This window comes from Phyllostomus discolor, chromosome 4 (assembly GCF_004126475.2).
Source record: "Phyllostomus discolor isolate MPI-MPIP mPhyDis1 chromosome 4, mPhyDis1.pri.v3, whole genome shotgun sequence".
Classification (NCBI taxonomy): Eukaryota; Metazoa; Chordata; class Mammalia; order Chiroptera; family Phyllostomidae; genus Phyllostomus; species Phyllostomus discolor.
In genome coordinates this window covers 148,849,828-148,877,760 of record NC_040906.2, presented here as the reverse complement: position 1 = coordinate 148,877,760, position 27,933 = coordinate 148,849,828, and positions in this window count along the sequence as shown.

Here is a 27,933-nt window from a genome sequence, read left to right as displayed (position 1 = left end):
GCTCTGCTCAAGCAAATGAAAAACTAATGATACAAGCAATGAAGATTTATTCCTTAGAGCCTAACTACAATAATTTTAGCCTGGAAATTTTCTTAAGTGGGTATTAGAAAAAAGTTGACCCAATCATAAAAAACAATTCAGTAAACATCTGTGAAATATCTAGTTTTAAATATGTAATTCCTTGGTGAACTTTTTCAAACTAATAGATTGAAAAATGTATGCTAAAAATCTGTATAATTTCACCTATTCCCTAAATGGCTGTAAGATGTAAACCAGTTAAACTTTGGGTGATGTCTACTCAAAAATAAAGAAATTGACTTTTGAATAATTGACATATCACCAGTTTTCCAGTCAGTAATGATATCATGGCATACTTTCTCACTAAATTTTACTTTCAAGTATTGATTGTGTTAATTCTCTATTTTTACCGAATTATTCTAATCAAACTTATTTCTACTTAACAACATCATTTCTTCTACATAACTTAAAACATTATGCAAGTTTTATCTCCCTGTTTCCCTACCTTACCCTTATGAATTATTCACTTTGAGATACTTTGTTAGTCTTTTTTTTAATGAGGGAGATAAAACTTTCCTAGAAGACTTTTACTTATGTTAAAAATGAGCCAGAACTGTGTTACATGGCCACTTCTTGCTGCGATAGAAATTGGGAAAATGAGCATTTAGCTTTTGAGTCTTTAAAGTGGAAGACCATCAGGGAGACTAGAAATGGGAGTTGGGTTACCAAATGACAATGTTTTCTACAACAGTTCTCTATGGAAAGGGGGTGTGAAAGAAGGATTTGGGTATTCCCTCATACCTAAATGTAGGTATTTGCACTAGCAAATGAATGTGGGGGATTAGAGATACAGACACATGGAAAATTCATTTAACAGAGTTAAAGCAAAAACATGAGGAACTTCAAAGCAATACTTTTAACTCTTCTACTTGTCTTTTAATATGACAAAGCTGCTGTGTATTTTTTCAAATCAGGGCAAAATATATTTTGGAAAAACTCTTTCATCTGGAGGCATATTTATGGCCCTTTTCCTCTGAAAACTGAGCAAAGGTCTCAAATTAGAGATGTTCTCTAATTTGGTATCTTGCCTCTGAATGAGTTATTAATAGAAAATATTTTTTAAAATAAAAAACATAACACAAAGAAAATAAACATTGCATTTATTATAAAAATGGAATAAATAGGTAAACTAGTCACCTGCCTTCTCTTCCATTTTATATTAGTGATTTAATAAAATAAGCTACTTTTTGTGATATTTGTTGCATAAAAAGCACATCTGGAAAGAGAAAAATCATTATATTTTTATCATTTGAAACATGATTATCTTATCTATTGTTATCTTAGAAAGACATCAGGTAGAATGTTTTCAGCAGCAAACAGCAAATGCCTCATCTTTAATGACTTAAAAAATAAGATTTTTTAAATTCTCATAAAAAATGCCCAAAGTAGGGTGTACTGCCAGCATTGCATCAGGTGTTCTCTGCATCCTCGGGAAGTTCTTGGCCTGCCCTCTTCTGTGTCCTGGTGCCATCCCCAGGATGCAGGCAAAGTTACCAGAGTTCACACATCACATATAAAACAACTTACTTAAAAAAGCTCATTGTCAAGAGCCAAGAGTTCTCAAAGTGTGATTGCAGACTGGCTTCATTAAAATTACCTGGGGACTTGTTAGGAATAAAATTCCTAGGTCACATTCCAGGTTTCCTGAAGCAAAAAACCTTGCGGCTTAACAAGGTTCATGACAATTTTTGACTCACTAAAGTTTGAAACCACTGGCTGAGACCTGTAATTCCAAATCCTGCTGTACACTGAAATTACCTGAGCTCTAAAGACATAAGTTGCCATGCCCTACTCCAGAATTGTCAAAACCAGAGGAAGGGCATGTGAAAGGGTGAAGAGGGGAAGACAGGGAGGGTGGGGAGGAAGGTGGGCATTGGGACTTCAGAAGCTTCCCCAGGCAAAGAAATCATGCTTTACCTACTTGTGATGCATCCCCTCCCTGGGAACAGCCTGGGCGCAGACTTGTCTGAACACATGGTCCTGTGAAGAAGGTAGGCATCTGCACAGAATCATGGTTTTGTTGGAAAGAATGAAGGTTGTTTGCAAGTCATAATCTCAGCATAGATCTGAATTCATACTCCTTTCCCCTCTTAATGTTATAAAGTATTTTTGTATTGTTACATATTTTATTTCATAATTAATGCCTTAATGTCTACAGCATGAATTGAATTATTTTGAAGTTACAGTGTATGTAATTTTCACATACTTAACAAATGTTCATAAAGATTTTGAAAAGCTGGTGTTATGTAAACTTACATTACCATAGAAACAGACTGCAAGGCTGTGCTATCAGAGCACAGCAGCAGATGTGTGTGGTGATGTGTCAAACACAAGGAAAACACAGCTTTTGGGAGATGTGCTGAGTATTTTTTTCAAGCTTTCCCAATGACAGAAATTGTATGGAGATAATTACAGGTAAAAAATGTGCAAAAGGTTTTCTTGGCTGTACTCTGTAATTAGTGGAATACTAGTTCTTTCAGGTATGAGATGGAAATACCATGATTCACACTGGAGCTAAATATTTGGGAACTCAGTGCCAGATATTTCCGAACTCTCTTCTGACAATGATCCCAGAAAGTGGGAAGAAGACCAACTGACAAATCAAACGATAGATACCCACTAGGCGTCTGTGATACATACCTACAAGACAGTGCCAGAGAATGAAGAAGAATAAAATGTAATTCCTGTTCTTGAAGAGCTTATATTATTGCTAGGAGATGAATCAATGCATATGAAAAGGTAGTTAATTCAAGGAACCAAACAAACAACTAAGAGACTGTGCATTTATCAAGTGGCTTCTGTCAACAATGAGGTTATAGGTTGTTAGTGGAAGGCTTCGGATTAGGGTCAAAATCAAATGAGTGATTACAGCAGGATTCTAAGAAATGGACAACATTTTGATCTACACAGGGAGGGTTACAGGCAGCCCAGTAAGGTAGGGGAAAGGAACAGACTGAGGAGTAGAGGCTTTTGAGGGGGGAAGAAAAAGCCCAATCTGGTTTGAAAGGTGAGAAAAAGTCTATTCCTATTGTGTTTCAGGTTAAAACATCTTGTGTTTTTTGCATGCTAAATAGAAGCTGTAGACTTGTAAAAAATGTGGTCGGCCCAATTTACATTCCCACCAAGAGTAAAACAAGATGTAACAGTAGCAGTAAGATGGAAAATGAAGAAACCCATATGATTTCACTCATATGATATAAAACAAAAAGCAACAGATGAACAAACAAAAACAAACTCATAGATACAGACAATAGAATGGTGGTTACCAGAGGGGAAAGGGGGTGGGAGGAGGGCAAACTGAATAAAGGGGGTTAAATATAAGGGAAGGGAAAGAATTTATACTTTGGGGGGTGAACATGCAATAGGGTGTGTATATATATATATATATATACACCAAATTATAATGTTATACATATGAAATTTATATAATGTTATTAACCAATGTTACTGCAATAAATTTAATTAGAAAATAAAATAAAAGTAAACTTCATGACAAAAAAGTGAGGTTGGAGATACAGATCACAGAGATGTTTGTCAGCCATTTATGGTTTTAAGCTTCCCTGTGCCTCAGTTTCCTCATCTATAAAATGGGGCTAATAATATATACCTCAAAAAGTTTTTATAAGGATTAAACGAATTAACACAAGTTTATGGCACACAGTAATTGCTCAGCAATTGTTTTCTATTATAAGTAGTATTCGTATTATTATCTTATTACCTACGGGAGACCTTAAAGAATATTAAACAGACGATTTAGTCCCCTTACCCCCAACCCTTGCAATCCCCACACTGTTGTCCATGTCCCTGAGACCTTCTTTCCTTTTGGTTCAATCCCTCTGTTTCACTCCCATCCCTCCCTTAGCTTTCATCATGCTTTCTATGAGTCTGTCTCTACCTGGAGAACATTATGCTAAGTGAAATAAATCAGTCAGAGAATGACAAATACCATATAATTTCACCCATACATAGAATCTAATGAACAAAATGGAGCTAGTTTTGGATGCTTTTTGTAGGAGAGGCCACTCCAAAGTGGCTTGGAAGCTGAAAACTGAAGAATGAGAAGAAGCTGCCCAAGGGGAGAGGAATAGAGACATTGGGAATGGAACCTACAGGATGAAGCCCAGATGGCTGGAGCCTTGAGATCGAGAGGAGAAGCCATGTGAGTGGCAGGGGAGAGGTATTTGGAAGGGAGTGGGAGAGGTGTGTAGGAGCCCAGTTATGTGAAGTCTCCCAAGCCTTGAAAAGGACTTTGGATTGGATTTGACTATAATGGAAAGCATCTGTAGTGTTTGAAGTAGGCATATGAGAAACACTTATGTTCTGAGGTGATATGGTGGTATTGGAGACTGAGGAGCTCGTTAAATGAAATAATAAACAAATGAATACAAGTTGTGAGGAGTATAAATAAAATGCTTTGTCACCCAAAGAAATATATAGCAGTAAATTTGTCCACTTTAGATGAAGAAGCCTGAACATATAGAATTATACCTGCTAATGTAGTATACCAACTTATGAGGAAACATCTCTTCCATTTTACTTTATTTATTTTGTTGTATTCATTTTATTTCATTTTTATTGTATTTTTCATTACCATTTATCCTCCTTATACCCTCTTCCGCCTCTACCCAACCCCCTGCTCGAGCAATCACCACACTGTTGTCCATGTTCTTTTTCTCTTTTGCTCTACCTCTTCACCCCCAGCCTCTCCACTATTGATCCATTAGCCTGTTCTCTATGAGTCCGTTCTTATTTTGCTTGTTAGTTCATTTTGTTCATTTGATTCCACATATGAGTGAAATCATATGGTATTTATCTTTCTCTGACTGACTTACCTCACTTAGCATAATGTTCTCCAGGTTCATCCATGCTGGCACAAAGAATAGTATTTTCTTCTTTTTTATGGCTGAGTAGAATTCCATTGCGTAAATGTACCGTTATTTTATCCACTCATTTTCTGGTGGATACTTGGGCTGCTTCCAAATGTTGGCTATTATAAACAATGCTGCAATGAACATATATTCCTTGAAATTAATGCTTATATTCTTTCAAATCAGTGTTTCAGATTTCTTTGGATAAATTCCCAGAAGTAGAATTGCTGGGTCATAAGTCAGTTCCATTATTACTTTCTTGAGGCAACTTCATACTGATTTCCACTGTGGCTGCACCAATCAGCATTCCCACCAACAGTGCAAAAGGGATCCCCTTTCTCCATATCCTTGCCAGAACTTGTTGATTTACTGATGACAGCCATCCTGACCCAGTGTGAGGCAATATCTCATTGTGGTTTTAATTTGCATCTCTCTGATGATTGGTGACATTATGCATCTTTTCATATATCTATTTGCCATCATTATGTCCTCTTTGGAGAAGTGTTTAATCATGCCCTTGCCCAGTTTTTTAATTGGATTTTTTTTCTAGTGTTGAGTTTTATGACTTATTTTTAAAAATTAAAAAAAAAATTTAATTGTTGTTCAAGTACGGTTTTCTTCCCTTTACCCCCATCCCAGCTCACCCCTCCAGACCTCCCCTTCTCCCTCCCATCTCCACCCTGCCCCCTTGTTATTGTCCATGTGTCCTTTACACTAGTTCTTGTAAACCCTTCCCCACTTCCCCTGAAATTCCCTCCCCTCTCCACTCTGGTCACTGTTAAAATTTTGGACATTAACCCTTTATCAGATGTTTTGGAGAATTTGTTTTCCCATTCAGTGGGTTGTCTTTTTATTCTGTTGATGGTTTCTTTTGCTGTGAAAAAGTTTTTACTTTGATGTAGTCCCATTTGCTTTTTTTTTTTTCTTTCATTTCCCTTGCCTGGGAAGATGTATCATAAAAAATATTACTATAAGCAATGTTGGAGATTTTACTGTCTATGTTTTCTTCCAGGACTTTTATGGTTTCAGGTCTAACATTTAAGTCTTTAATCCACTTTGAATTTATTCTTGTGTGTGGTATAAAAAGGTGGTCAAGTTTTATTTTTCCATCCAGTTTTCCCAACACCATTTATTGAATATGCTATCTTTAGCCCATTGTATGTGCTTGCTTCCTCTGTCGAATATGAATTGACTCTAAAGGTGTGTTTATTTCTGGGCTCTCTTCCATTTGACTAACACTCTAAAGTATCTTTAATGTTAAAAGCAACTGTTGATATCTTTTTTGTTAACCTAAAATGATAGTTTTATTTTGTTCTTTTTACATAGGAGAGATTGTAGACATTTTTATCTGTACCTAATTAAAAAAATAACTTTCTGAAATTTCTGCTAATTTTAAAAAATTTATTTATTTTAATTGTTCAAGTACAGTTTTCTGTCCTTTATTCCCATCCCACCTCATGTGTCTGGGATACTTTGCAATATCACAGATAGAGATAGTCTAAAATTTTTCTTCCCATAAGGTTTATTTCTATAAATCTAGGTTTCATATATACTGTATTGAAGAGGTGTAAAAAAATCATGACAGTCCAGCTCTGGTCAGTGTGGCTAAGTTGGTTGAAGTGTTGTCCTATAACTGACAGGTTTCACATTTGATTCCTGATCAAGGCACATGCCTAGGTTGTGGGTTTGATTCTCCATTCTGGGCATGTGCAATCTTCGGTCTGAACCTGAATGGGAGGGAACCAATTAATATTTCTTTCTCACATCAATGTTTTTCTCTATCCCTTCCTCTCCCTTCAAAAACAATGGGAAAAAAATGTCCTCAGATGAGGATTAAAAAAATTATGAGAGTCCAGTTTGTGAGTAGTGTGAAATGCTCACTTCCTCAGTTTTATGTGATGATGAGAATCTCTATTCAGAGTCAGTCATAGTCATTGAACTTATTTCTAAAACATCAAGGACTATAATGAACTTCAATGACTTCGTCCTTTCAGCTACTGGAGATTTTAAAAGTTAGTAAAAACAGAGTATCTTAATTTTGGTAAGATGAATTCTTATTTTAAAGAGAAGATACTAAAGCTTCTATTCATAAACACACATTTCCCTTTGTTGGAAATCTATGGGTTGGAATTCCATGTTCTGTGATTAATGGTTGTACCTTGAAACCCTGAGTTGCTAATGCCATTTATGTTTGTAGTCATTCAGGATATTTCATACTTACTTGAGCAGACAATACCTTAAAATTTCAAACAAAATGTTGACTAATTATGTTAAATAGTAAGAGAAGTCTAAGCAAAATCCAGTCCCAGCAAAATCTAAGCAGATTCCAGCTCTGCTCAGAACCATTTTCCCATGCACCAGTAGGTCTGTGGTTGGCCTCAGCACCAACTGAGTAACATAGAGTCACATGTTTCAAGGGGACCAAGAGGAACAAATGAAAGAAGAGGGCTTAAGAGAGGAGAAAAGGGACAGAAAAGAAGAGTCTGAGTATGGAATAGGGGAGAGGGAGGGTAGTGATATGGTCTGGGGCCCTTAGCAGGGGGTCAGAGAGTTGACAGCTTAGTGAGGACCAAGAGGAGAGAGAAGGGTGGTACAGGAGTCACCCCTACTCATAAAGAACAGTCCTTGGTGCTTTGGTTTAATGGAGAAACTATATAGAATTCCTGGTTCAAAGGCTACCTGTTGTTGTGACAATACGGCGTCAAGAAAAGGGAGGCTAATTAATCCCTTTGGTACATATTAAATGAATTTTACATAGATGGCAAGTGTATACAGAAACAATATCAAATCATTCTAATGTTTATCAGGGACATCTAAAGAACAGATAAAGGTTTAACAGAAGCAGAAATAAAAGGAGATTGCTAAACCATTCCTAGGGGCTAAGGCCTGGTCTGGGGACCATAATGGTCTACTGAAGAGAAGGAAAACTTCATTGTGCAATATTTAACTTTTGCTTTGTGGTTCTTTTTATATTGATAGTGGTTTCATAAAATAATCTGAGAGCAGTTTTCCAGCAAGCATTATATGATTCCAATTTATGTCAGCAATATGAGAAATGAAGCAGATGAGTGAGTAATACAAATACAATAAAGCCCAGATTTCCTTTTCTGCTTCAGTCTTGGCACAGATTTGAAGTGTATCTATTCATCTTCTATTCTATGTATAGCAGTCCTCTTAGAGACCAATGTGGAAAAATATGTCTTTCTAGAGAATGCCAAACTAAGAACCAAAGACATATGACAGGAACAGCTTTATTTTGAATCAGGTAACAGAGAATTTTACTAAGTTATTCTGCTCTTAAAATGGTTCTATGGGCCACAGATGTGGGGATTAGAACTAAAATAAAAGATAGGAGTTTGGGTTTGACGTCTTAGGTTCTGGCTTGATGGGCTCCTAACCCTACATTATCTTTTGAGGAGCTCATAGGGCTTTATGTTTTTTTAACTTGTCTGGTTACATGAGTGCATTTGTTAGATAAATATTTGGAAATAATATTTTTTAAAGAAGCCTCCAGGCTCTTTTGTTTAAGGGGAAAGTGCTTCCTCAACTGAACTTTGAACACCTTTGAATGGAGTCTTTAGCGTGGGTCTCCATTCAGTTGCTGCCCAACATTGGTTATATAGTTTTTCCTTACAATCCCCTCTGTAACATGTTAGATAGTGATTTATTTTCCACATGGACAGGCTGCAGCATAGTTATTGGGATTGTCTGCAAGTAATTGTGGATCTCAGACACTCCATTTACTTTCGCTGTCGTTGAGACCCATAAGAGGCACAGAGATTTGATCTGTTGCTTTCTCCACTCAGACGAACAGAACATTTTGCTGACATTTTGGATTCATGAAGGACTAACAGATGAACCTCTGGGACCAGGACAAACTAATAATTCCCTGCTCTGGCATCATTTTGTCCCTTCCATGCATTCTTCTAGAACTTATTTAGAACAAATGAGTGGGAAAGCTCTCTTCCATTTGGGATTGGCCTGCTAATCAATAATCAACCTGTCTTGTAACCATCTGTTTTCAAGAATCATTTTCCCCATCAAGCATTTCTCTGGGGTAAGGTATGCTGCTTTGCTACACCACCGTATGTCTTCTCCTTAGTGATGGTCCTGGAGGACCACCCCTCAGTTGTCCCAGAGTGACTGTCACTTTGCTGCATGATCTTGTAGACCCACATGCCATCAGCAGCCAGTGTCAGGCTGCCTACCTTGTATGACAGGAGATCTTTTCCTTTGGTTATTGTCTAGATGTAGAGTGAGCTATTTGTTCTCTTTGCAGAGACATGTGGTACCTTTGGAGACAGGGGTTTTCTTTCAATAATTTTTGAAAAACTTTATTCTTAATAGTCTGTGGTAAAATTAATTATTTGGGGGGCTTGATAGGGGCCCATCAGGAGCTGCTGAGCTGTAGAAAGATTACATCCCCATAGGATATGCATTGAAAGATGGCTTTATTAGTTAATTGATTGATTTTTTTCAAGTTCAATTACAGTTGTCCCAATTTTTCCCCTGTTTCCTTCCCCTATGTTGCCCATGCCTCATTCCCTCAGTCAATCCCCACCCCGTAGTGCATTATACATGTTCTGGCTGTATTAATTTAAATGGGAGAATCTCAGCTAATTCATAAACAGAACTTGGTGGGATTGAGTGGTAATTTTGAATTATGAAGTTGGGACATTTCAGTGAATAATTCTTATTGCCTTGATTATAGATGTTCATATTTGGGTTTCCCCAAGCATCTAACATTCTATAAATGCATAATAAACATTAAATGCCATGGTGGTTGAAAACTGTTATGGCAAATTTCTTTGTATAGCAAAAAAGTTCATGTACTCCCCATCATTTTGTGGAAAGCAGAACTTGGTGAAAAGGAACACAAAGGAAGCATTTCCCACATGCTTTTATAAAATTTAAGTTGTCTTTTGTGTTGGAAGTTGTTATTATTGATGAGAAGAAAGATTGTCCCAGGATGTAGCTGAATGCCTTTCCATCACCCCAAAAAGCAGTTGGGGGCAAATTGTGCAATAAATGAGATACCCTATGAAGTGCTCATTGAAAGAATATGAGAAATCCCCATGGAGGTACTTCAGGAACATAGTCAGCTCAGTGCATGGTGTTTTTCTTCTGTGAATGGTCACACTGGACAGTAGTCCACAATGACTTGCAACCCTGACCGATGTGACTCAGTTGATTGTGTGTTTTCCCACAAAGTGAAAGATCACTGGTTTGATTCCCAGTCAGGGCACGTGCCTGGGTTGAGGAGTTGGGCCCCAGTTGGGGAGTATACTAGAGGCAACTGATCGATGTTTCTCTCTTATATCAGTGTTTCTCTGCCTTTCTTCCCCTCACTCTAAAAATAAATAAAATAAATAAATAAAATCTAAAAAAAAAACATATTTAGAACTTAGTATGTCAGTATTTTTAAAGACAGTATCAGCTCAAATGTCCCCAAAGACTGAAGGTTTTGGGAGCTCAAGAACATTATATTTTGTTCTAGGATTCAGCTCTGTTTGTAATGAATAAGTACAGAGAAAGAAAATGGCACCATCCCAGGATGGATTAAGAAGTATAAATAATGGCAAATTATTATCAAATTACCAATTGCATTTTGTTTACTAGGTGGTTCATTTCAATCTCAAGATTGTTAACATTGTCATGAGAAAGTATCATTCAGTAATTATAAGGCAATAAATGTATGAGTATCTGTCAGTCAAGAAAACAACTTGCTTGATACTTGACCAAGTGCTGCAGTTTTATTAGTCACCTACATAAAACACTCAGAGAATTATATATTTTTAAATCTTAGGATGACTTAACAAAAATACCTGCTCTTCAGTCATTCTTCCTGTGTGAGCAGTGGCAAGTCTTTCTTGGGATGCTCTTCTTAGAGTCTGTACTCTCAGGGTCTCTGGCTGCACCTACATCACCTACATTCCTGGTCACTGTCTTGCAGGTGGTTGGGGAAACACCTCAAAGGGGAAGAGGAAGATTGGAAGAGATGTAACAACTCAGAGCTCACGCCCTCTCCTCTTCAGCAGCGACGTGATCCAATGGCACAAGCCTAGAATTTGAATTCACACAAGCCTTGTTTCTAGCTATTTCCCTGCCAGTCACTGGCTGTATGACCTTGGATGGATTATTTAGTGCTCTGAGCCTCAGCTTTATCTTTTATAAAATGGATATACCTCTACTGCTCTTAATAGCTGTCTTAAGACATAGTTGTGAGATTTAAATGAGGTAACATATGTCAGGTACCTAGCACAATTTCTAGCATACAGCTAGTCAATAAATGCTAGCTTTTCTTTACTACTCCCCTTTACATTTTTTTTTTTTTGATACAGCCTTTTCCTTCTGGATTTCTGCTCTGGGAGAAAACTGTGAGCATGACCATGTTAGTACAGAAAGGCAGTCATTTAGTTCTTCATCTACACCATTGAAATTGCTCCTGAGGTTAAATTGCTAAACCTAATGGACACATATCAGCCCTTGTCTTACTTCGTACCATTTAACTTACTTAACTTTGAGAATAAAATGTCTCCATACTCCTAGTAAAGGTCTGACTTTTCTACAGCCTTGGCAACAACCACCAGAACAGGTTTAAAACTTTTAAATTAATCAACAGCAGTTCTATGACTGTGTTAACAAGCAAACTTTGGAACTCATTTTAAACATCTCTAATTGGTCAGTGACAACTCACTTCATTGTACATGCCTGTGAAAACCAACAAGTCGGTGATATTCTGACCCTTAGAAACTCACATATTTGGCAACGGTCTTGCTCCAGGGAACACTCTTCCAAGGCTGACATCAGTCCACCTTTATCTCTGTGACCAACTCAAACACGAACAAATGCATCCCCACAAAAATCTATATTTGATTCACAATTCGCTTCCCTCAATGACTGTGTCTGACCAATATAGCTCTTCCTAGCGTTAGGAAGCAATAAATTCAGCTTTGGTTTTTGTTTCTGATTTTCTCTGATAGTTTTATCTTTTGATAATTTTACACATGGGTCTAAAACTCAGCCACAATAGACTGACTCAGACATTATGGCTTCTTCCCAGTCTTCACTTGCTCCTTATTCTACTCTGCCCTTAAATCTTGGTGTTCCCTAAGCTTTGGTCTTTGGCCCCTCTGGCTCCCCACACTCTTTGAGTGATCTCTTCCCCTCTGGTGGTTTTTAGCTGTGATTTTAATGAATCGCAAATACATATTGCTACATAGGAATGTTTTTACTTACAAGTTCATCTGTCCACTGGATCATTTCACATGATGCTGCACAGATATCTCAGATTTGACATTTCTTAAACTGAAATTCATCTTCACACTCAAATCTGCTACTTCTATATCCTAAGGGCCAGTGACCTAGACTAAAACCTAAATAACCTGTCCTATTCTGTTCCTATGTGTAAAGCAAAGTTAAAGAAGTTTTACTTTCTGCATATCTATGTGTCTGCCCTCTCTTTAATGTCCCATTCTCATCTTTTGCTTCTAACATTACAACAGTTCCCTAGTCCCTCTGACTTTTTAGTCTTTCCCCTTCTGACTCCCTACTCTGGTCAGAGTGATCTAGGTAACACCGTACCAATTTCCAATGTTTGGTTCAACTGCAAATAAGGGAAAACACAACTAGTGGTGATTTAAGTACTACAACATCAGTTTTCTCACATATGAGGGCTTATCTAAAAGCATCTGTCCAGGGCTTGTTCAGTGATTACATGACATGATCAAGGGCCCTGGTTCTTTATTTCTACTTTGTTATTCACTGCTGGATCTTTACTTTCATACTTGAGGTGCTATGGTTGCAAAATGGCAGTTAGAACTCTATGCAGTATGTCTTACTTCAAAGCCTTCATATTTCAAAGCCTTGTGAATTTCTGTTTTTTCTAGGAAGACAAAATTTTCACAGAGTATCTCTGGAAGATTTCCCCTTACAATTCATTGGTTAGAACTGGGTGATATAGTCTTCTTAGCTAAAAGGTGGGTCTACAAGTGAACGTCTCATATTTTTCCACACTCCACTGTGGAAAGTGGTGAAGGAGGAAAGAGGTTGGGGATGGAATAGGTATTCAATTGGACAACTAGCAGCATGTACCCCCAACTTATAATCTAATTTTCTGCCTAAAACTTCTCTAATAAATTCCTGTTATCCATAGAAAAGTGCCTGTTTCTTTTTTTAATTTTTCAATTATAGTTTACAGTCAATATTATATTAATTTTGGGTGTGCAGCATACCAGTTATACATTTATTTAATTTACATTGTGATCCCCCTGATAAGTCTAGTACCCACCTGGTACTGGACATACTTATTACAACTATATTGGCTAAATTCCTGGAGCTGCACTTTATAACCCCATTACTGGTTTGCAGCTATCAACTTGTACTTCTTAATCCCTTCACCTTTCCCACTCAACCTCCCAAACCCCCTTCCATCTGGCAACCATTAGTTTGTTCTCTGTACTTATGAGTTTATTTCTGTTTTCTTTGTTCATTTATTTTGTTCTTGAGATTCCACATATAAATAAAATTATGTAGCATTTGTTTTTCTCTTATTTCACTTAGCATAATATCATCCAGGTCCAGCCATCCCATTGCAAATGGTAAGATTTTTTATGGCTGAGTAATATTTCACTGTACATACTAGGGGTGTCAAACTCATTTTCACAAAGGTCCACATCAGCCTTGAAGTTGCCCTCAAAGGGCTGAAATAATTTTAGGACTGTATAAATGTAATTACTCCTTAACTGTTAAGGAGTTGAAATTACATTTGGCCCTTTGAAGGCAACTGCAAGGCTGATGTGGCACCCCAGTGAAAATGAGTTTGACACCCCAGGTACACATACTATATCTTCTTTATCAGATCATTCACTGATGGGCATTTAGGTTGTTTCCACATCTTGGCTATTGTATATAATGCTACAATAAACATAGGGTTGCATATATCTTTTCCAATCAGTGTTTTGTATTTATGTGGATAAATACACAGAAGTGGAATTATTAGGTCATAATGTAGTTCTATTTTTAATTTTTTGAGGAACCTTCATACTGTTTTCCATAGCAGCTGCTCCAATTTGGAGTCCTGCCAACAGTGCGCAAGGGTTTCCTTTTCTTCACATTCTCACCAAAACTTGTTGTTTGTTGATTTATTGATGATAGGCTTTCTGACAGGTGTGAGGTGATATCTAATTATGGTTTTAATTTTCATTTCTCTGATGATTAGTGACATTGAGTGCCTTTTCATAGGTCTACTGAACAGTGCCCAAGCTTCTTAGCATGGCTTGTAGGCCCTTCATCAGTTGGCCCCTCTAACATTTTATCAGTTGATATTTCTGATTCACTTACATATCCCTTTGTGGAGAATGGGGAGAGAGGAGACTCTGAGAGACTAACCACACTATTTAAAGTAACAAAACATTTAGCTAAAGAATTCATTTAAATTATCACATTGAACAGAGTTTAAAGAGATGTTTATGTATATTATCCAGTCTCTAGGCATGTGTGAAGGAGATTAATATAGTTGCATAGAGACAAAAAAGTTGCGCTTACTTTGCACCTCTGCATATACTGTGGTAAACTTGTTCTCCTACTAGTGTTACAGGGTGCAGCCAAGAGGGGGGACCCCAAATGGACATTTGAAATGCGGTCCAGAACTTAAGGTGTCCAGGAGATTTTAAGATGTCTCCATCCCCCACCCCAGGGTGTGGGTTGGGGGAAGGGACAAATGGAGCAGGGCCATTGAGAGCTGTTTTGCATAGCAACAGCCTTGCAGCTAACCTCTGGGTTGGTCATTTAACATATCTATAGCCTTTGGCTGGTTGCATAGATAGGTTAAGTAGCTGTGATCAGCTCTAAGCCAGGGGAATGGAAGTAACTTCCCCACCCAGAAGTAACTTCCCCACCCAGATGTAACTGGGGGGGGCGGGTCCCCTGAGTTACAGTGCCTGCATGGGAGCTCAGAGAGGATTGGCTCCAGGACATGGGGCCACGCCTGCCCAGACTCATGATGGCAGCCCAGAAAAGCTGGAAGGATACGAGTTCTGGGATGTGAAGCCGAGTGTGGGAGAACCATGCTGCTTTAGGAGGAGAGCCATGCACAGCCCTGAGAGGAGGAGAAGCATGCTGCTTTAGAAGAGAGAACCATGCTGCTTTAGGAAGGAGAGCCATGTGCAGCCCTGAGAAGAAGAGCCACGTGCAGCCATTGGAGGAGAACCACGCGGCAGCCCTGAGGGAGAGAACCACGCGTCTTTAGCAGAGTGGAGACTCCCGCATCCCAGAGAGAGGGAACCATGTGGCCTGGCAGAGTGGGGACCCCCAAAGCTTTAGAAGGGGGAACCACCACCTGGTTTTAGCAGAGATCCCGGCGACTCAGCTGAGGGTGCCGGGGACCCAGGGAGGTCTCCCAGTCGAGATGGAGTACTAACTGGGAAGAACCAGAGGACTGCCTGAGCCATGGACTTCTATTTCCTTTCCTGAGATACGGTATTCTGGACTGGGCAAAGGGGGAAGGAAGGAAGGACTGTGTCTGTTTGTGGGTGTTTTTAAGGGACTTTGGGATTTTGGTGAAGACATTAGGTCACTACTTTAAGTTTGTATAGCATTAAATAAACGTTTCCTTTCCTTTTCACGAATCTCTGGCATTGAGAGACGTCTTTCCTCTGGCGGCGGACATAACGGACCCGGGGCCTTCTTTCAATAATAGTATATCATCCCAGGCCCCCCTTGTTGTGTTCTGTAACACTAGCAATAATATTAAAGGACATTAAGACTGTTTGGATAATTAAGGTAATTTGGGAAGTTGGCTAATATAATAACTAATACCTCTGTAATTTAAAATTTTGAGGAACATTTAAGACTTACCTACAAAGATAAAGAATTATATATATATATATATATTTTAAAGATTTTATTTATTATTTTTAGAGAGGGAAGGGAGGGGGAAAGAGAGAGAGAGAGAAACATCAATGTGCAGTTGCTGGGGGCCATGGCCTGCAACCCAGGCATGTGCCCTGACTGGGAATCGAATCTGCGATGCTTTGGTTCGTAGCCCATGCTCAATCCACTGAGCTACGCCTGCCAGGGCCAGGAATTATATTTTTAACAGGTCTATTACTTTTTTAAATTTTACTTTACTGTGAACACTTGCATAAGATATACCTTCTTAATAAAATTCTAAATGTATGATACACTGCTGTTGACTACAGATCCAAGGCTATATACAGCAGATCTTTAGAGGTCATTTCTCTTGCTTAACTAACTTTATGGGAGTTGGTAGGTATCCAAATCTCCCCCTCCCCCATGTCCTTTAATCATTTTATTAATCACAAGTTTTGTCCCTCAACAAATATACCCACTAGCTGGCACCTTGATGCTTATATAGAATTGGTTTATCACAACCATAGGTGAGTTAATTGGAGAGGTCACCTATGGTGAGTCATGTTGCGCGTGGGTCACCAGCCAGCAGCGACCACGGAATGCTGTGGATGGCTCGCCGAAAAACACGCGAGAGAAAAAACAAACATGCACAGAGACAAACTAGTTTCTGTGGGGAAGTAGGGACAAAATGGCCACCCCCCCTAGTGGGGAGCGCCCTGATTTACCATCCATATCTGCTTTTATTGGGCTTATTTTGCATAATAATTCAGGTAAAGTACAGTACTTATCAGGGGGGAGTAAGGAACTATAGAAAACAAGGAACTCTGCTGGTCTATTGAGTGGGGGTCAAAGAGCTGTAAGACTTTGAGGAACCAACTTCCTCCTTGGACCCTTCTCATTCAACTGAGAGCATTCTAAACAAAGAAGGTTTCACAGTAATTTACATGTTCTTTCTTAGGCCTGATCACCCAGGGAATCTGCCCTTTTCAGCACAGAGCTGCACCACCCTGTCATTGTTTCAGGCTTAGCACCAGAACTAAGGCAATAAGGAGATTTTCTCCCAGACAATGAGAACTCAGGCTATGTCAAAGCCAAGGAGCGAGGGTCCATCACCCCCTTTTGCTGCAGCCCCCCTAAGTCCTTCTTTTAGGGGGCCTCCCAAAGTGATTGTGGCTGGCTTAGGTCGTTCCCCCCATGGGGAATCTTACCCGTCTTTGGCTAACCGACCAAGCTTTTTGGGGTTCAGTTATGAATAAAGCAGCTGAAGCAGCATTCCTGCCAGGGAGATAAGCTTTTGTCTCCTCGCTGGTTTACGGTTCCAAGGGCATTCCCTTAGCCTTAGCCTAGGTGGGGGTTTCAGCTTCTGATACCAGTCAGGGCGGTTCCCAACAGAGTCAGAGATATGAGACACAGTTTTGTCTATAGTGTCAAAGAATCTTTGGATTCAATGTTTATTTTTTTTTGTATAAAAGTTTTGTTGACCTTTAATATACCTTTGATCTTGATAAATGGCCCAATTTCATATTATTTATACATTAGCATAGTGAAGTTGCAAGGACAATGACTTGCTGTATGGGTAGAATTCAGCACACTTCTCTGTGGAAGTCCTTTGATATTCAGCCTTGTTGAAGTTCTTTTTCTAATGGTTCCATCCTGTGATAATTCTTTACATATTTAACCTTTCAAATAATTATAGATTCTTTCCAATGCCTTTCCTCATTGATCTCTTAACCTAAAAAGTTAATTTACTAGTTTTCTATTATAATATCCATTAAAAATTAAATTAAACTCCTTGTTATCACATTCTTGTAATCTAGTATTATTCCATATGGTACCAATGCATTTATATTAATCTGTCATTAATAAAATTATTAATTTTAGAGAAGGTTAAGTGCTAAATACCAGGGTCCTGTACGAATAATGCCCCTTTTTATTATAAAATCATAAGCATGTAATTCTATAACATAACAAAATGACACTCAAGAACATCATTTGACATTTTAGGAGAAATATTCAAATTAAAACGATAAATTATTACATCCATATTTTTACCCTACCAACCATACTCAAGCAGGCATTACTTCTGCCGGGCCTATGTATTCTCTAATAATACATATTAGTTTTCTTTTTATAAATAAAATTTTTATTTTATACACTGTTTATGTTTATGTGTAACCTAGAGGATACTAGGCATGAAGCAAAGTTCTAAGCCACTGCTGCCTGGGGGTGTATGATGGTATTATACAGGTAGCAGGAAGCATTGTGCAAGTGGAAATCTGCTTTCAGTTTGACCTGAAACTAGAGGAGAATTTACTCAACAAACAGGCTTATATTTCCCCCTCTATCATCAAAGTACAATAAAAAAAAAAAAACAAAAAACACCTGATTCTGCAAAGAGAATGCAGTTGCCAGAGAGACTCAGAACAAAGTGTACAAATTAGAGACAGAGTTATGTTACACCACTGTTGGGGTTAATTTTTAAAAAGTAAGGATTGTCCATGATCAAGAATGCAAGTGCATACCACCCAGCTCAGATAGTGAAGGATGCAAGAGGATTTATTTTGGGGCAGACATTGTGTCCTAGACACTGTTTAGAATTTACCTCCAAATCCTTGGTGAGGAAAAAGCCAAGATTTTATCATACCCCTGGAAACACCCTGTTGAATTTGTTTAAAAATGTATGTATAGCCCTGGCTGGCATAGCTCAGTGGATTGAGCGCAGGCTGCGAACCAAAGTGTCGCAAGTTCGATTCCCAGTCAGGGTACATGCCTGTGTTGCAGGCCATGGCCCTCAGCAAGCACACATTGATGTTTCTCTCTCTCTCTATCTCCCTCCCTTCTCTCTCTAAAAATAAATAAATAAAATCTTTAAAACATGTATGTGTCGTATACATTTTCAACTGGGAAATGTAGGCTTAGTTATCTAAAAAAATTTTGAGAAAAAATATGAAGAAAAGAAAAGGGCAATATTATAAACATGTATTCTCATTACCTCAAATTGATAAAGTGATTTTCAATAAATTCTTTTACATTGTTTAAAGACCTATAATTTAGGAACCCTTGGTAAGCATTGTGTACAGACATTGGTGTTGTACCTGTTCCCGGAGATAAGATTCAATTACAATGGGTAAAACCAGGTGAATAGCCTTCACAAACAGAATGATGCCTTGATTTAACAGGTTTATTCCTTTCTAGTTGTAATTGGGCTATGGTACTCGGGAGTTAGGAGAGGGATATCATTGATGCTGTCCTTTTGTATTGTGCAAGGATAACAAAAAACCCTTTTAGGTGGGCTTTTGGGATGATAGATGCATGAGACCCCTTATGGGGCCAGTAGAAGCATGAATCCACGGCTGGTGGTGGGTGGGGGGGTGGTGGTGATTCCCACTCACTCTGCCATAGTCTGGTCTTTTACATTCCTGGTAGGAGTCCAGGACTCTGCAGTTTACATATCAAGGTTTGTATTGTTAATAAGTTTCATAATGCCCTTCTATAAAGTTAAAGTAAACAAATAAAAAGCTTTAGTTGCTTCTCTATTTTCCCCCCTTTGGACCATGTATTAGTTAGCTTGGGCTCCCAAAACAAAATAACCCAGGTTGAGTGGCTTAAGCAAAAGAAATGTACCATCTTGTAACTTTGAAAGCTAGAAATCTGAGATCAAGGTGTCAGCAGGGTTGGCTTCTTCTGAGACCTCTTTCCTTGCCTTATAGGTGGCCATCCGTCTGTGTCTTTAGGTGATCTTCTCATTTTGTGTGTCTATGCCCTAATCTCCTCTTTTTATAAAGAAACCAGTTTTATTGGGTTAAGGCCTACCCCAATGACCACATTTTAACTTAATTACCTCTTTAAAGATGCTATCTCCAAATACAGTCACATTCTGAGGTGCCAGGGGTTAGGACTTCAATATAGGATTGGGGTAAGGGGGGACACCATTTAGTTTACAACAGACCACAGTGCAGGCTCAGACCTAGGTAATCTTTCCCACTCAGATTCTGAGAACTTTTCCTCCTCACTGCCCTTGACACACTGTCAGTGGAGGTGTATGACAGCTCTGGGAGACTAATGAGAACCTTAGCAGCGGTGATTAGCAGAGCTAAAGTCTTCATTGTTCTTGCCACCTAGAGGAGTGAAACACAAGTGGATAATTGTGATGGTAAGGTTTTCAAAAGGGACTGTAATGAGCAAGGCACAATTTTGGTCACTGTTCTCTGCTCTGTTTGTAAGCAGTCATCTCATTTTGCTTATGATGTTAATAAAACTATTAACTTGGACATCATCTGTTATGGTAATTGTTGCAAATATGCAAAGGCCAACATTCTATATGTGTCAAAATAAATGACATAGGTACATAAATGATGAATATTTTTTTTCTCCAGGAAATACCTTTGATGAATAAGACTGCATCAGCACACCTCACTTCTCGGGAATGGTTAATGAGAGGTTTGTAATGCAACGTCTGGGCCTGCTTTCATACTCGCATTTACAATGGGAGCAAAAGTCTTTGGTTGAAAAACAACAGACAGTATATATGGGAAAAACAGATCAGCTGCTTGTTTTTTCCTCATTACCTACTTTTCAATCCCAGCCAAACGTTGAGGATATTTTAGATCCTTAACTCAGCACATTTAATTGCATAAAAGAGGTAGTGAAATAAATTGAACTAATTATCATTTACTTAGTGTCTAATTATGTGTCAAATATCATGTCAGGTATATAAAGGATACAGGGAAATTTAAGTCTAGTTTCCTGCTACTCCTCAAACTCAGCATTTACATTTAGTTGGAGAAACAAGATACAGATGAGAAAATTTAAGTAACAGTAACTGCCTGAACCACAACAGATGAAATAATAAATATTGATTTCTAAATGACTGGAATAAACACTCAAGTGGAAAAAAAGGAGGATCTAGGAGGGGGAAGAAATGTAAGCTGAATTTACAAAGAAAAAAAGAGGAATGTTTGAAAGAAAAATCAATTTTTGAAGGAGATTATTAGGAGAAAAAGGTAAGTTTATGCCAAATTGTAGTAGGATTTCAGTAGAGGTAAATATGTGAGGCTATATTAGGATTCTATCTTGGCTTTGAGGTCATTGAAGTGTTTGGACCAGAACACAATGTAATAAAATGGTTGTTGTAGGTCTAGTTTTAAAACACTAGCTTATGTGTGAGTGACTAAGAATCCTAAATGTGCAATTTGGTATAAAAAAAAAGGAATGGAAACAAGCCGGAACTACAGAATGGAATGAACTTGGTGAGCACCATGATGAGGAGAGGGAAGAACAAAAGGTGATGGCTTGTTGTTAAGCCTGGGTGAGCCTGGGTGCCCCAGGGGAGAGTGATGACGTTAGTGATTACTGATGATGTTAGTGACTTAAGGAGTAAGGAGAGAGCTATCTCTCTCTGGAGGATGCAATGTTTCATTGATGGGGCCAGCTGGAAGTTCAAGGGAGAAGTATGCAGTTGAAGATGTAGGCTTGGGAGGCAGGAGAACAGCTGAGGCTAGAAAGACATAGTGAAGGGTTGTTCTCACACAAGTAGAAAGTGAAATAAAAAATCTAATAGAAACAAGCTACAAAAACTAAAATTTGAATATTGAAATAAATTACATTTTAATTTTCAGCTGCAGGATTTTTTTCTCCATCTCCAAATGAAAGTTAAAGTAGAAATATATTTTCTTTCAAATAAAGGCAATCTGGAAACTGATGTGTGTGATATTAAGGGAAAATTATGTATTCTGGTTTGTATCTGTGAAGAAGCACAAAAATAGATACAATATTTATGAATCAAGTGATTGGGATGTTTAGGGCAGTGATGGGAGAATGACAAAAGTAGATAGGGGATGCATCTGAATTCAGATAAGACAGACATGATGCTACCATCACCATTGTCTGTGAGATGGCCACATTACAATGGGTCAAATGCTCAATTATACATGATATTTTTAGGTTCCATTAAAAAATAACTTATCAAGTAGCCAGGCTTGTATTCATAAATCTAAGACATGATATTGTGACTTTTAGTTCACTGAGAATTTGATGATTTGGAATTAAACATGATCCATTTTATCAAGTGTTTTCTGAGCATATGCAGGACTCTGCTGGGCTCATGGAACTCTAAAGAGATAAATTAGACACAGTTGCCCTCCAGGAGTAAGGAAACAGCACATAGTCATTAAGTATCTGCTTAACATGGGCCAGGCACTCTGCTCAGCCCATACTAGGCCTTCATCACATATGCTATTTTATAATCCAGTGGGGGAGCTGACATATATCCCAAGGACTCTACTAAGCCTTGGTAAGTGAAATAATAGAGGCTATCATAAGCAACAGAATAATTTCAGCTGGGAAAATACAATAAAACACCTTGTATAGAGTAATGTCTAAGCTGGACTTTGACACATGAGCAGGAAAATAAATATTTTTTAACAGAACCATCCAAGTGCCATTGAAGGCAAAATCAATTGCAAGAATAAGTTTTCAGCCTGTTAATATCAGATACAGCAAAGTCACTGAGATGTTACTTTATTTAGTTCTTCAGTTCCACATAAATGGACAACTGCACTGACATGTTAGATTAAATGCTCCAAAAGAATTTATGGGCAGATATGAAATAAAATTGGGTTTTCAGTATTGAATGCATTCCAAAGGAGGTTCTTTGATCTGTGGCTCTCCATGGTTGGTAAATGTGATGGTTAAATTTTATTTGGCTAGGCTATAGTGCCCAGCTATTTGGTCAAACACTAGTCTAGACATTGCTGTGAAGATATTTTGTAGATGTGGTTAACATCTACAATTAGTTGTAGATGAGTTGAAGGTTACCTTTACTAAAGTAGGTGGGCTTCATCTAATCAGTTAAAGGCTTAAACAAAAACAGGTTTCTCAAAGATGAACAGGAAAAAATTTATGCCTCAGGAATATAACAAATTACCTTAGTTTCCAGTCTATTGAACTTGCCAGGCTTCACAATTGCATGTGGCAATTCCTTAAAATAAATCTCTCTTTGTGTGTGTGTATGTGTGTATAATTTGTTTCTCTGGAGAACTCTGACTAAAACAATGAATATGTGGGAGGGCATTGAGACCCAAAAGTACATGCTCAGGTATCAGTGGATGTTTCTTACATCCCTTCTATAGAAGAGAAGGCAGACCCCTGGGCTAGGCAGACCTCTAGTTACTCAGCACTTTTGCTGTGATGGGAATCTCTCAGTCAGAGAGCGAGGGTGGACGCCTGAAATCCTGCTCTGTGGTTATTCTAGTCCTCGTGTGACTGCTCATAGCAAATGACAGAGTTGAGAAGCCACTGTATGTTTCAAAGTGTTTTGAAGACATGTGCAATACCACTCCATAATACAAACTACAAGTGCAGGATACAAAACTATACAGTTTTGGTAACTGCTTGCAGTGTGTTTGTGGGCTGCACTTCTCTGGGCGTCACCAGTATATCCTGAGTGCAGCTGAGGTCTCGTGAATATCTCTGTCACAAACGTTACTGTCTAGTGCCTCTGTCGCATAATTCAGTCCCACAGGGGCTGTGCCTAGGAGGCCTTGAAGTTGTCTAAGAGAAACTTGCAGAGTCTCAGTCTCAGTCATGTCCTTCGTTGATATTCAGTGGGCACTGAGTCTAGGCCATCAGTTTAGATTCAAGCTGGGCCTAGACGAGTATAAATTCAGATTCACACATTAAAATGACTAGAAGAAAACATACCAGTGTTTGTTCCATGTGGTAAGGTTACAGACAACTTAGTTTTGTACTTTTTATATTTTACAAATTATTTTCAATGAACCTGTTGTGTGCTTCTAAAGAAAAAGTAGATATGGTACGAGGAGAAAGAGAGAGAAGGAGAAAGGAAGGAGTGTGGAGAAAGAATGGGGAATGATGACAGAGAAATTGAGAAAAAAGGGCAGAAAATAAACTACCTACTGACTTAAGGAAATGATTTTATGGATTATGCTAAAAGTGTGACAAAGTCATAGGCTCTTTCCACATAGGAGGTTACCAGTGGCAGAACCTTATACGGAGCTCCTTGGGAACTCAGGGAGTTGCTGGGAAGCGGGAAAACTAACTAATTCCTGCCAACCATTTGCCAACTCTGGGGGACAAGGCAGTCCTTTTGCTCCTGCGGGTCTAACATTCTTCTCTGCAAAAGAATGAGAATTAGGCCTATGAGCTAGGCCTAATAAATTTCTTGCAGCTTGGTCATGTGATGCCTGCAGCAGCACACAATAATTCCTGTAGCAGCAACATTCTCTGAAGTCCCATAGAGATGGTGTATGGACTGAGGGTGCCTGATAATTCTACCTGTTTTAGGCAGAGTGGGAGTCTGGTTTGAGCAAACACAACAAACAGTGCATGTGAGATGACTGGTGTCACTTTCTGAATCATGGCTGGAGATACATGAGGCCAATAAGAGCAGGCGAAGCTGAGCAATGTGTAAAAACGGGAGAGGTGGGTGAACAGGCCACTAGAACAGTGGGAGACTGGATTGTCTGCTTCTGGCTGGTCTCCCATCTTTCCCGTTCAGCTTAGGAGAGATCTGGGAAAATGAGTATAGATGGAGGATCCTCAGGCTGCCCTTAGTGAAGGAGCAGTTATCCTATATTAGCATTTCTGAATTCTAACAATCCTCTTATTTTTTTATTTTCCTAAGAAGCCTGACAACAACTTGCTGAAAAATAAAAGGATCTAAAGTCTACAATCTTTTATTGTATGAAATACTGCTCTTCTAACCTTGATTCTTTGGTGACTAATGCTGTGTTGTAAAGGAATAAAATGCAGCCCATGGTATGAAGTCATGGTTCTTTAGACCAAATTTTTGCTAGAATTTTTTCTTACCTTTAATATATTTGTTACTCTTATCCTTTATTTTTAAGGATTTCTGTAAAGGGTAGGCTTACTTTATAGTGACTCATTGATGCTTGAAATTAGGAGTGACTTGAAGATCCTGAGATGTTCTTGGGTGTACAGATTTTATGATAAAGTAATTGGAAAGTCAGGGATTTAGAGTCAAAAAATCCTGTCTGGAGGGATGCTTCACAGTCCTATGTTCATGTCAAAGAGCTCTTCTGTTGGCTCAGCAAATTTTGACACATCTTTGAATAGCTTAAAGATAATGGCGAACAATGTTATTTTTTAAAAAAACTTATTTGGTAATAATTTCAGTCATAGAAAAGTTACAAAAATAAGAATAGCACCAAGAACATCTGCATATCATTTCCTCAGATTCGCTGATGTCTTAACATTTTATTCCATTTGCTTTACCACCAGCTTGCGTGCTCCCCCCACATGCATATATTCATACGCATGTACTTGACATTTTTTTCTGAACCACTCAGAAGTCTCACACTTTACAGTCCTTTTCCCCTAAATACTTCTGTGTTATTCCCTAAGAATAAGGATATCCTCACCCATAGAAATAATATAATTATTGACTTCAGGAACTTTGACATTAATACAATATTTTACATAACCTATCTTCAACATTAAACTTGTCATCTGATCTAGTAATATCTTTATAACATTTTGCCCCCAGTACAGAATCCAGCTTAGGATCCTGTATTGCATTTAATTATGTCTTTCAGCTTGTCTTAAACTGGGATATCCCTACAGTATTTCTGTGTTTTTCATACGGTATTTTTTCCAATAGAATGTTCTTCACTTTGGGTTTGCCTGATGTTTTCCGTGTTTAGATCCACTAGTGTGTTCTTGGCTGGCACACTTCATAAGTGCCGTGTCCTTGCCAGGCCCTTGCATCTTGAAGCACATGATGCCCATCTGCCCCCTAATGGTGATGTCAGGTTTTGAACCCAGTCAAGATGTTTAACTCCCCACTGTGTACACTATCTTTTTTTCTTGTAATAAGTAGTTTAGGGAGACATTTTAAGACAATCCAAATTTAGCAAATCTCTCCACCTAGATTTAGTGTCCCTTGATGGTGTTCATCTGAACAAACCTTTAACATGATGGCTGTAAAATAGCCATTTGCCCGCTCCAGCATTCCTTCCATGAAAGCTTTGCATTTTACTGTAAGAACAAACTGCCTTTCTGTCACTGACTGATTTATCCTTCATCTGTTTATTAAGTAAATGGACTGTGGATTCCAATATTTTCAATGGTTGGTAATTGCTTACTGTCCTCAGTGATTTTATTGCTCAGATTCTCACACATGTGACCAGTGGGAGCCCCAGACGGTTCGCTTCTGTGTCTGGCAATATGCCCACCATTTCCCGAGTACTTCCTTACTTTTTGGTATAAGATGTTCCAGGTTCTTGTAATCCACATTGCCCAGTTTCTGAAACCCGTCATTTCCCTGAGGAGCCCTGGTCACTTTTTAGTGGGAAATGGTATTTGAAATTGAGGTCTGGGCATTAGTGTGCTCTTAGTTACCAGAGTGTCTTTGCTTCTATTCCCAGTGAGCACATCTAGGAAACATATGCTTTTGTATACACATACTTGTATAAATATGCATATCTAAACACACAAATATGTACATTTACAGGTATATATCTATATACATACAGATATATATACATACACATACATTTTTTAAAAAATCATAGTTAATGCCAGCACCACCAAATCTAATTCCTCCCCATAGAATTCTTTTTTTCTTTTCCTCATTTAATATTTTTATGCCCCCTTTTCTACAGTGAGAACGCTGGTTCTCAAAAACATCAGTATATTTACTCATTTGGTCATTCCTATACTGCATCTCAAACCATTTCAGAATTGCTTTGTCCTCTATTATAAAAAACAAACCTACAAAAATAGTCCAGGATTTGTTTTTGGTTATTCATTTTTGGGCACCCTTTTGGCATCCATCCCTCCTAATACTGAGATATATGGTCAAAGATTGTAATCGTACAATGTTTGGATTAGTATTTTTCTCTCCTACTGCCTTAGGTGTGATTATGTTACTTATTTGAAATATTGGTAATTTCTTTTATTTAGTTTCAGCTTAAGGCTTTTTCTCCTTTATCCTTCTTAATGATTTAATTTACTTTTTAAATATAAAGAACATTAACATGTTCTCAACAGTCAAAAGAATACAAGGTATTCTCAGAGAAGTGTCTCTCTCTCCTGTATTTCTTCCACCTCATTCCTTCTGCCTTTGTATGTAACCAAGTTCATTGTTGTGGGAGACTGAATAATGGCTTCCCAAAAGATATACATGTTTTAAGCCCTGGAAACTGTAAATGTCACTTCATATGGCAAAAGGGGGGAGATCTTCTCAGATATGATTAATTTAAGGGTCTGCAGAAGGAAAAGTTATTCTGAATCATCTGTGTAAGCCCTAGATGCAATCATAAGTGTTTTTTATAAGAGAAGCAGGAGATTTCACACATGTACAGAATAGAAGGCAATGTGACCACAGATATAGAGATTCGAATGATTCAGCCACAAGCCAAGGAATATTAGCAGCCACCAGAAGCTGGAAGAGTGAGGAACAGACCCTCCCCCATGACCTCTGGAGGGAGAATTGGCCCTGATAGAGACTTAATTCCAACTCAGTAAAATGACTTTGGATTTCTGGCGTCCAGAACTGTAACAGAACAAATGTGTATTGTTTCAAGCCACCAAGTCTGTGGTTATTTGTTGCAGTAGCCATAGGAAACTAACATAATTGTCTCCTGGTTTCTTTGCATTGAGAGGAGACTCTAAGTACTGTTTTGATTTTCTTCCCATGCCCCACCATTCAGCTCTCTTCTACAAGTGATTGAATTTTTGCTATCTGTGAGAAACTGCCCAGATGTTGGGCACACAAATATACATACAATATGGGTACTTCCTCCAAGCATACAGAGTATGTGGTAGTGCCAAGTGGGACATCAGTTCTGCCTGGGGACAAGGAAGCTGGGGAGGAGAATCCAGGAGGAAATCTCAGAGGAGGTGGTTATCCTGCCTGGCATGGTTTCTACCTTCCCGCTGTACTTTCTATCCACAGGCTCAGCCCAGGTTTCTCTTATGATCTGCTTCTGCCCCATGGCCCCACTCTGCTTTCTCTCCTACCACCATACCTGGGATTTGATGCATACTTCCTACACATGTCCTGGCTCCTCCATGATCTCACTCTTGCTCAGCTGCCTCAGTGGTAACCCTTTCACTCTGTTTGATGGCTCCT